Raw genomic sequence first — 10949 nt, 5'->3', positions numbered from 1 at the left:
TACATATCGGTCACATAGGTTTTTAAAGGCCTTAACACCTGCTGCATCCATTGCCTTTGGGTGAATGGGTCCTAGGACGATCACTCTCGTAAATGTTTGAATCTCTACTGTCTTTGACACGTCTTTTAGAGTTTCTACATCTACACAGTTGTCAATGACAACGTCGATAACCGGGTTTTCAGGTGTCGTCATATTGGTCCAGGGTGAGGGTGATTGAACCAATGCAAATAACATGAACGCTGGGTTATCGTTTTGTGTCACTGTCATCACCTCTCAGCGCAGCAAAAAGCCTGTCTTCCTCCAGGTCCCTTTCGAGGCCACCGACACAGGAAGTGCTAAACCAGTTAACTTTAATGCTTCCATCATAAAATAAATAAAATATCGGGATCCTTTACCGCTGCCACCAATGTAGGCAAGGCCGAATAAAGCAGTCGATTATGCAGTCGCCGAATAAAGCATCGATTAAGCAGTCGATTGAAAAAGTCCCACTTTTCTGTGTAGTTGTGGACGCCTTCATCATCACGTGCTTTCCGTCCACTTTCCGTCCAATAGTATTTACCACTTTACATTTCATCGTGTTCATTTGTACGTGTTTTCCGTCCATCGCCTCCACGCAAGTGGAAAAGTCCACTTTTCAGTACTTATGAGCGTCATCGCCATGACATACTTGCCGGCTATTTGCTCCGACACAGTTGGAAAAGTGTCACTTTTCTCAGCTTGTGGTTGTCTTCTTCATCATGAGGTGCTGAGGTGCATCACAGTTGGCAAGGTCCGCTTGTCTATGGTTGTTGGTGCCTTCATCGTGACATGCTTTCCGTCTATCGCTCCCACACAGTTGGAAAAGTGTCACTTTTCTCTGCTTGTGGTTGTCTTCATCATGACATGCTTATCATCTATTGCACATAGAAAGCCATGCTTTATCCTGTTTTGTGCACCTTTACTATCTTTCTTTTTCAGTCTATGGTTCCGACACAGTTGTAAAAGTTCCACTTTTTCTGTAGTTGTGGTCGCCTTCACCATCACTTGCTTCCCGTCTGCTGCTCCGACATAGTTGGAAAAGTCCCACTTTTCTCTGTGTGTAGCCGTCTTCATTATCACTTGTTTACCGTCCATGGCGCAGACGTGGTTGGGAAAGTCTTACTTTTATTTTGTGCGCCCTCATCAAGTGAATGCTATATATTGCGCCTACGCAGTTGGGAAAACCCCAATTTTCTCTGTTTACAGACACCTTGATCATCACATGCTTGCCGTCCACAAATCTGACGCAGTACTTGTCACCTTGAATGAAAGCTACTTACGTCGCAAACAAGTTTGTTGCAATGTCGATGTAAAATGCACACAAGCTTTTTGGGAGTCCGAACGGCGTTGGAGACGAGGTCAAGATGGTCCTGACAGAATTTATACGTCGGAACGTAGTTCTGTCCGTCCGAAAACGCCGTTACCACCCATTGAAAAAAGACCAATAACAACTGATCCCAGTCTTTGGCACACGGCTCCCCCCCCCCCCCCCCCAGGATATCTGCTGCAACTGACTGGTGTACGCAAGATTTTCCCGGCTATGCCAGAGCAGGAGCTGTTTGTTGAATGTAGATGAACTCTGTCTGAAGGGCACTACAGCGAATTTTCCTGTTTATAACGCCAAGGTGGGGGCCAACCGTAAACCTAAACTTACTATCCCCCCCCCCATTAGCAGGACTTTAACAGTCGCCTCTGTTCCCAGTGCCTTCGGCTTTGCCCGATCCCTTTTCTTCTTGGACTGGCTGACGGGTGTAATGTTTCACTGGACTGCTGAGCAAGTCAAATAGAATTCTAGCTGATACCGATACCAGCTAGGTAAAAGTTTTAAGTTTGATTATATTATATGTCTATGCCTACGAAGGGAAACCTACACGGTCCGCCATGAACAAATGCTCCATGGCGGATAGCATGTCGCTGTTCTAGTCGCCTGCGGCACCCCCGGGCAGGATTAGTTTGCAATGAGATCTAGGGGCTGGTGGCTTCAGCGTCTCTGCACAGATTAACTCCTCCTCAGCGGCACGGATTGTGCGGTAGGACAGCTGGACGCTGTTCGCCTCATAGTCGCACGGCCCTAACCTCGGGAAGTGTCCCGAGAGGCAGGGCGCTGTACGACCAGGAGCCGACGGTCCCAGTGCAACTTCCTCCATCCGCCAGCAACTATCTCCAGCCGCCGCTCAGACGCCAGCAGCCGCTCGACGTCCAGAAGGACGCAACGGGGAGCGTACTCCGTCGCCACGCCCCTCAGTCGGACAACTGCCGGAACGCCGACAGGACGTCACCGGACAGCCGGGCCCGCGGAACCACCGTCATCAAAATGACAACTTGGTGTCCGGGGCGCCGAACATCGCTAGGCAGCCGGGCAGCCACCTGACATTGTTGGCCACCGCCGCCGTTACAGCGGGACGTTGTCGCCCACGAGGTGTGGTTTTGCCCGAGTCGTAAGGGCATTTCCGCCCATTGACACCAGAATCGCGTCGGGAGCAGGACCACAGCCGGTGGGGGGCTCAGCCGGCGCCGCAGAACGGCGGTAAGGAGGGTGGCGACGTTTGCGGTCGCCGCCCCACTGGTCCCACCCCACGTTGCCTCGAAGGTGACGTCCACCACGAGGCCTGTGGTGGATGGGCTCGGCGGACACTAGGCGACTAGCCTGGCGTGGCTGTCACCAAGGCTGGCCACGCGTAGAGTCCGCTGGCCCGCCGAACTGTCGCCGGGCGCGCGGACTCGGACAGCTGAGCAACGTCCCTCAGGACGTTGCTCAGCTGTCGGAACGCCGACAGGCCGGTGCCGGACAGCCGGGCACGCGGAACCGCCGTCATCAAAATGACGGTGGTGTCCGGGGCGCCGAACATCGCCAGGCAGTCGGGCAGCCACCTGACGTTGCTGGCCACCGCCGCCGTTACAGCGGGGACGTTGTCGCCCACGAGGTGTGGTATCGCCCGGGTGGTCAGGGCGTTTCCACCCAGCGACACCATGATGGCGTCGTGGGTAGGACGACTGCAATGACCAGGACGCCTAGCGTCGGTTCACAGCGGCCCGCCTCTGTTTGTGGAGCTCTGGACGAACGCCGCGTATATGTAGACCTCTACGGCCCCTGCAGCCCTGAGGCCTTCACCCAGGTGGCGAGTTTTTGTCGCTGTGGATCCGAGGCGTCGCGCATGAGAGTCCCCCACCGTATGAATAATGAAATCCGCCTGCTTTACACGACGGTCCTTACCGGCAGATTGATGACTGGAACCCCCACTGTCTCGGCGACCGTGTTCTGGGCCGTCATGGCGTTGGTAGCCCCATTGAAACTTTTTGGGTTGACGGTCTCGATGATGCTGTCAAAGTGTGGAACGTCTCTCGGTGATTCTATTTGCTGTCGTCAAGCCAGACTTTTCTCTTGTAGTCGTACTGGTTGAACCATGTCTCGTCCAGGTATATGATGGGCTTCTTCACCCTCACGTGCTTTCCGTCTATTGCTCCGACACAGTTGGGGAAGTCCCATTTTCTTTGTCGGTGTGTTCGTCATCACTTGTTTGCCGTCTATGATACTAACGGAGTTACGAAGTTCCCGCTTTCCTCGTTTGCTGGATCCCGTATCATTACTTGTTTGCCGTCAATTGCGCCAACATAGTTGGGAAAGGCACGCTTTTCTCTTTTAGGGATGCCGTCATCATCACGTGTTTACCATCTATTGCGCCTGCCCAGTTTGGAAAGTCAACTTTTTCTCTCTGGGTCGCTTTATCATCACGTGTTTGGGATACATTGCGCCCACATGGTTAGCAAGGGCCACTTTTCTCTGTGGATGCATTCGTCATCATGTGTTTGTAATCTATTGCGCCTACACATTTACGATAGAACCACTTTCGTTTGTTTGTGGGTGCCTTCATCATGACATACTTGCCGGCTATTGCTCCCACACAGTTGGAAAATTGTCACTTGTGCTTGTGGTTGTCTTCATCATGACATGCTTACCATCTACTGCACCTACACAGTTCGGAAGGCCCTGCTTTATTTTGTTTTTGGGCGCCTTTATTATCTTTTTCTTTCAGTCTTTGGTTCCGACACAGTTGCAAAAGTCCCGCGCTTTTCTGTTTGTGGGCACCTTCATTGCACGGACAGGTGATTGTGTAGGCTCTAACATAATGATCAAACATTAGCATAGGTATATAATGTATATGCTACAGCCTACAGGCAATGTTTGAAATCAGGCATTCTTCGTATAGAATGTCTAGAAAGGGCTGTAAATTTGACACTGTCAACGAACCGATTATGATGTGAACTGGTTCGGTAACTGTCAACTTATAGCAGCCCCTCCTGGCTCCTCGGTTGTGCTAAATGGATCCACTGCACCGATGCGCGGAACTTTGAAGGCGTACTGTATGTACACTGATATTTGATAGGCTCGCTATGTTTCAATCACACGTCAGATGTCACTGGGGTCCAAAGGACGCGGATGACAGCACGCCAAACATTTTGCACAGCTCAATGGTAAGATGCCCTGCCTACCATGTTTTCTTAATGCGCCCGTCTTCATCACTCAGCACACTGATAGCGTCAACAAAGTAATGTCCGATGTTTTTGCGGTGTCTACATATCGGTCACATAGGTTTTTAAAGGCCTTTACATCTCACATCTGCTGCATCCATTGCCTTTGGGTGAATGGGTCCTAGGACGATCACTCTCGTAAATGTTTGAATCTCTACTGTCTTTGACACGTCTTTTAGAGTTTCTACATCTACACAGTTGTCAATGACAACGTCGATAACCGGGTTTTCAGGTGTCGTCATATTGGTCCAGGGTGAGGGTGATTGAACCAATGCAAATAACATGAACGCTGGGTTATCGTTTTGTGTCACTGTCATCACCTCTCAGCGCAGCGAAAAGCCTGTCTTTCTCCAGGTCCCTTTCGAGGCCACCGACACAGGAAGTGCTAAACCAGTTAACTTTAATGCTTCCATCATAAAATAAATAAAATATCGGGATCCTTTACCGCTGCCACCAATGTAGGCAAGGCCGAATAAAGCAGTCGATTATGCAGTCGCCGAATAAAGCATCGATTAAGCAGTCGATTGAAAAAGTCCCACTTTTCTGTGTAGTTGTGGACGCCTTCATCATCACGTGCTTTCCGTCCACTTTCCGTCCAATATTATTTACCACTTTACATTTCATCGTGTTCATTTGTACGTGTTTTCCGTCCATCGCCTCCACGCAGTTGGAAAAGTCCACTTTTCAGTACTTATGAGCGTCATCGCCATGACATACTTGCCGGCTATTTGCTCCGACACAGTTGGAAAAGTGTCACTTTTCTCAGCTTGTGGTTGTCTTCTTCATCATGAGGTGCTGAGGTGCATCACAGTTGGCAAGGTCCGCTTGTCTATGGTTGTTGGTGCCTCCATCGTGACATGCTTTCCGTCTATCGCTCCCACACAGTTGGAAAAGTGTCACTTTTCTCTGCTTGTGGTTGTCTTCATCATGACATGCTTATCATCTATTGCACCTAGAAAGCCATGCTTTATCCTGTTTTGTGCACCTTTTCTATCTTTCTTTTTCAGTCTATGGTTCCGACACAGTTGTAAAAGTTCCACTTTTTCTGTAGTTGTGGTCGCCTTCACCATCACTTGCTTCCCGTCTGCTGCTCCGACATAGTTGGAAAAGTCCCACTTTTCTCTGTGTGTAGCCGTCATCATTATCACTTGTTTACCGTCCATGGCGCAGACGTGGTTGGGAAAGTCTTACTTTTATTTTGTGCGCCCTCATCAAGTGAATGCTATATATTGCGCCTACGCAGTTGGGAAAACCCCAATTTTCTCTGTTTACAGACACCTTGATCATCACATGCTTGCCGTCCACAAATCTGACGCAGTACTTGTCACCTTGAATGAAAGCTACTTACGTCGCAAACAAGTTTGTTGCAATGTCGATGTAAAATGCACACAAGCTTTTTGGGAGTCCGAACGGCGTTGGAGACGAGGTCAAGATGGTCCTGACAGAATTTATACGTCGGAACGTAGTTCTGTCCGTCCGAAAACGCCGTTACCACCCATTGAAAAAAGACCAATAACAACTGATCCCTGTCTTTGGCACACGGTTCCCCCCCCCCCCCCCAGGATATCTGCTGCAACTGACTGGTGTACGCAAGATTTTCCCGGCTATGCCAGAGCAGGAGCTGTTTGTTGAATGTTGATGAACTCTGTCTGAAGGGCACTACAGCGAATTTTCCTGTTTATAACGCCAAGGTGGGGGCCAACCCTAAACCTAAACTTACTATCCCCCCCCCCCCCATTAGCAGGACTTTAACAGTCGCCTCTGTTCCCAGTGCCTTCGGCTTTGCCCGATCCCTTTTCTTCTTGGACTGGCTGACGGGTGTAATGTTTCACTGGACTGCTGAGCAAGTCAAATAGAATTCTAGCTGATACCGATACCAGCTAGGTAAAAGTTTTAAGTTTGATTATATTATATGTCTATGCCTACGAAGGGAAACCTACACGGTCCGCCATGAACAAATGCTCCATGGGGGATAGCATGTCGCTGTTCTAGTCGCCTGCGGCACCCCCGGGCAGGATTAGTTTGCAATGAGATCTAGGGGCTGGTGGCTTCAGCGTCTCTGCACAGATCAACTCCTCCTCAGCGGCACGGATTGTGCGGTAGGACAGCTGGACGCTGTTCGCCTCATAGTAGCGCGGCCCTAACCTCGGGAAGTGTCCCGAGAGGCAGGGCGCTGTACGACCAGGAGCCGACGGTCACACTGCAACTTCCTCCATCCGCCAGCAACTATCTCCAGCCGCCTCTCAGACGCCAGCAGCCGCTCGACGTCCAGAAGGACGCAACGGGGAGCGTACTCCGTCGCCACGCCCCTGAGGGGCGTGGCGACGGAGAATACTACTATAGAATGCCTGCCATTCTATAGGGGTTGAATGTATTATCAGTCCATCCCGTCTTGTTGAGCCCTGAAAGCTTAGGACGGCTGGAGCAAATGATTCGAAACTTTCCTCATTTAAATTTGCTATCGTAACTTCAGCAAAATACCATGAGTTTTAAGAGCGTTATGAGCCGGTCCGATCCTCTGCGCTACATGGTAACCGGGTTAGTTGGTAAAGTGAGCTGGCTACCAGGGCTGGTAACCGAGTTGGATTATCGCCCCCTCTGCCTTTGGACAGGATTTTGGCGAGCCGATGCTGCCTCACCAGCGACCCGTGGATCCCTTCCTGGAGCTGGAGCTGGAGCTGGCGCCCGGGCGGCACACGGAGCCGGCCGCCGAACCGCCGCCCCCGCCGCCGCCCGGGCTCCGCGCCAGCCCACCGCCGGCGGAGGGGCGGGAGCGGGCCGCAGCCGCCGGTCCAGAGGAGGTTCCGCCGCCTGAGGACCCGAGGCAGAGAGCGTCCGAACCCGTCACTGCACCTCACTCGTCACTCCCGCCCGGCCCGTCACGGTCTGAGCGGGACACCCCGTCGGGGCCGAAGTCCGTCACGACGAGCCTCGCGAAATCCCGGGGCGGGGCCGCGCCGGACCAGACATCTACGCCGGCCTCCTGCACCACTGCCGCTGCCTCACCTCCCATCAGGCTGTGGCGGAACACGCGGCGGCGCCAGATGTCCGGCGCCGACCTCTCAGCCCCACCAGCCGCTCGACGTCCAGAAGGACGCAGCGAGGAACGTACTCCGCCGCCAGGGCCCTCAGGGCGTCGGACAGCTGTCAGAACGCCGACAGGACGTCACCGGACAGCCGGGCCAGCGCACCGTGTTTTAACGCTGGCCAAAAACTGGCCAGGACGCGAAATATCGACTATTTTTAAACGTTTTCATTTGGCCACTATCGTGTTCAAAAATGATCAGAGCATCTTTAACGACGGAAACTTTTATTCTCTTTACTTTTGAAAACGTTGAAAATGTACAACAAAGTCAGACAATTCTCGAAAGCTAAACTTCGGCGAACAAACGCAGAAACAGTCGCCTTGCTTCACGTCAACATATTCGAGCTTTGGATTGACAAAACTATATAATTTGGGTACCAAACGATAGCGCGAGCTTTTGGCTTTGTAATGAGTCATAATTTATATAATTATGATGCATATAGGACATAGGTGTTACATTTATTGATTTCCGCCAGCCCTTACATTGGCACACTTTTTTGAAAAATGTCAAGGTTCTAATAGAGCTACAAAAAATTGTACGCTAGTGTACGGTCTCGGACTACCACCACACTGTGGGTCAAGGAGTTGTCTATATGTCCTCAAAATTTCAGCTGCGCCTGAGTGCGCCGGTGTTGGGGGTGAACACTTTTTGAACGAGTCACGTCTACTCCTGTTGAGCCATGGGACGGTCGCTAGCGTGCGTCAAGGAAAAATGCTAGTACTTCTCGTTCATTCTCTCGTCTGTTGCGACGAGTTGGTGTCCCATGGAATGTCGCCGACCTGTGGGCGACCTGCCGTACCCTGGGGCGTAATCAGCTGACGGCACGACCCCCTACGACACGTGCCAGCTGCATTTTCATGTGCCGCGAGAAGAAAACAAAGGGTCTCCGGAACCGGAGACCGGACAATGTCGGTGAATGACAGTTGTTCATTCAAAAACTGCTAGCATTCCTATGAAACATACATTTCTTAAATATCAACAGCATTATCGGTGTAATTAATTAAGTATAGTACCTATAGGTCTATAACCGGAACCTTCCACCCCATGGCTATTTCAGTAAATTCATAGATGGGCTCTGGAGCTGTAATGGTCGCTACACATGCTTCCTTGATAGCTTAAAAACATATTTTAGTACCTGATGAAGCGCAATTAAATGTTCATTGTGCCCAGTTTAAGATGGGACTGTTAGCTGAAAGGTGACTGTATGAGACCTGTCACAGACTGCTGATCACGATGATCGGCTTTTGGTCGTCCATTACCTGTTTGCGTTCGGCAGGGTTAGGTACCATCGGCCTCTTCAGTCTGCAGTCAGTATTACTACTTCGATGTAGGTGGTATGGTATCATAAGTGCTGTCCAACTTTATGAAAAAGTATCAGTTTGCTGCAGTAAGCGTCAGTTAGTATGGCAATGAGGTGCTTTTACATGCACGCTGCATGTTACATAACGCACCATACAATAGGAATTGGTAAGAAGTTTTGGTATACATTCTACCATTTCACGTCATGCGATGGCGGATCCAGTGAAGGGCATAATGGGTATTTGCCCTCCCCATAGCTGAATAGTGTCGGCAAGACTATCCTTTTGCCGCTCCCAAAGCTTTTGGTGATGAGAAATATAATACAGCGTCGATGCCTATCTGGACGAAAAGCAGGTCTTTTTGTCACAATCATTTTGAGGGATGGAGCTGACCGCTCGCTGCTCATTGTTTAGGTCGGTATGCTGATAACAGATGAAACTCCCTGAACTGCACACATGCAGATTGCAGACGTAGTGAAGCGTTGTAAAGTCACCGGCGCGGCGGTGGGTCGAGGTCACCGAATGTGTCGGAAACTTTTGCCCTCTCCAAACGGATTAGCTGGATCCGCCCCTGACATCATGTGACGTAAAACATACAGGACTCTGGACTTACTAAAGTGGAGACAGGGTTAACATCAAGTTGATATCAAAACATACGTTTGAAAATGTTTTTTGAAATAAATATAAAGATTGTAGGTCCTATATGAATAAGTCCTATATAAGAGCATTCAAGGTCATCTGAGGTCATCAACGCTAATTAACAAGGTCATGTCCTCAACCTTGACTTGCCTCGTCGATGAGCCTTGCTCAGACTTACGATTACTATAAATTTACAGATACCTAAATGCTCGTGCATTCATAGCTAGAATATGACACAATATTTGTATATGTTTCGTGACACTTGTGACGTCATAAACAAGTACATAAGCATCTGGTCCGACACATTTTGCACTTTAAATGATCGTTAGTCTCCAACGTTTCGTTTGAGCCCAAAAACACGTCTGTATCTCATATAGTTTCTTAGTTACGAGCCCTGGCCAGTTTTGATCCCGAGTTAAAACAGTGCAGCGGAACCGCCGTCATCAAAATGACAACTTGGTGTCCGGGGCGCCGAACATCGCCAGGCATCTGAGCAGCCACCTGACGTTGTTGGCCACCGCTGCCGTCACCGCGGGGACGTTGTCGCCCACGAGGTGTGATGTCGCCCGGGTTGTGAGAGCGTTTCCACCCAGTGACACCCACACCACGATGGCGTCGTGGGCAGGACCACTGCCATGAGCGGGACGTCCAGCGTCGGTTCATGACGGCCCGCCTCTGTTTGTAGAGCTCTGGACGAACGCTGCGTATATGTAGACCTCTACGGCCCCTGCAGCCCTGAGGCCTTCACCCAGGTGGCGAGTTTTTGTCGCTGTGGATCCGAGGCGTCGCACATGAGAGTCCCCCACCGTATGAATAATGAAATCCGCCTGTTTTACACTACGGTCCTTACCGGCAGATTGATGGCTGGAACCTCGACCCTCTCGCCGACCGTGTTCTGGGTCTTCGTAGTGTTTGTAGCCCCATTGAAACTTTTTTAGGTTGACGGTCTCGATGATGCTGTCAAAGTGTGGAACGTCTTTCGGCCATCATATTCGCTGTCGTCCAGTAATCCTTTTTTCTCTTGTTGTCGTACTGGTTGAACCATGTCTCGTCCAGGTGTATGATAGGCTTCTTCACCCTCACGTGTTTTCCGTCGATTGCTCCGACACAGTTGGGAAAGTCCCATTTTCTCTGTCGGTGTGTTTATCACGTGTTTGTCGTCTATGACGCTGACGCAGTTAGTAAGTTCCCACATTCTTGTTTGCTTGGTCCCGTATTATTACTTATTTGCCGTCAATTGTGCCAACACAATGGAGAAAGTTACACTTTTCTCTGTTTGGGGATGCCGTTATCGTCACGTGCTTATGCTTACCATCTATTGCGCCTACACAGTTGGGAAAGTCGCACTTTTTTCTCTGGGTCGCTTCATCATCACGAG

The sequence above is a fragment of the Amphibalanus amphitrite genome, unplaced genomic scaffold (genome assembly GCF_019059575.1).
Source record: "Amphibalanus amphitrite isolate SeventyFive unplaced genomic scaffold, NRLGWU_Aamphi_draft 000579F_arrow, whole genome shotgun sequence".
Classification (NCBI taxonomy): domain Eukaryota; kingdom Metazoa; phylum Arthropoda; class Thecostraca; order Balanomorpha; family Balanidae; genus Amphibalanus; species Amphibalanus amphitrite.
Note: the sequence above shows the minus strand (reverse complement) of the source record.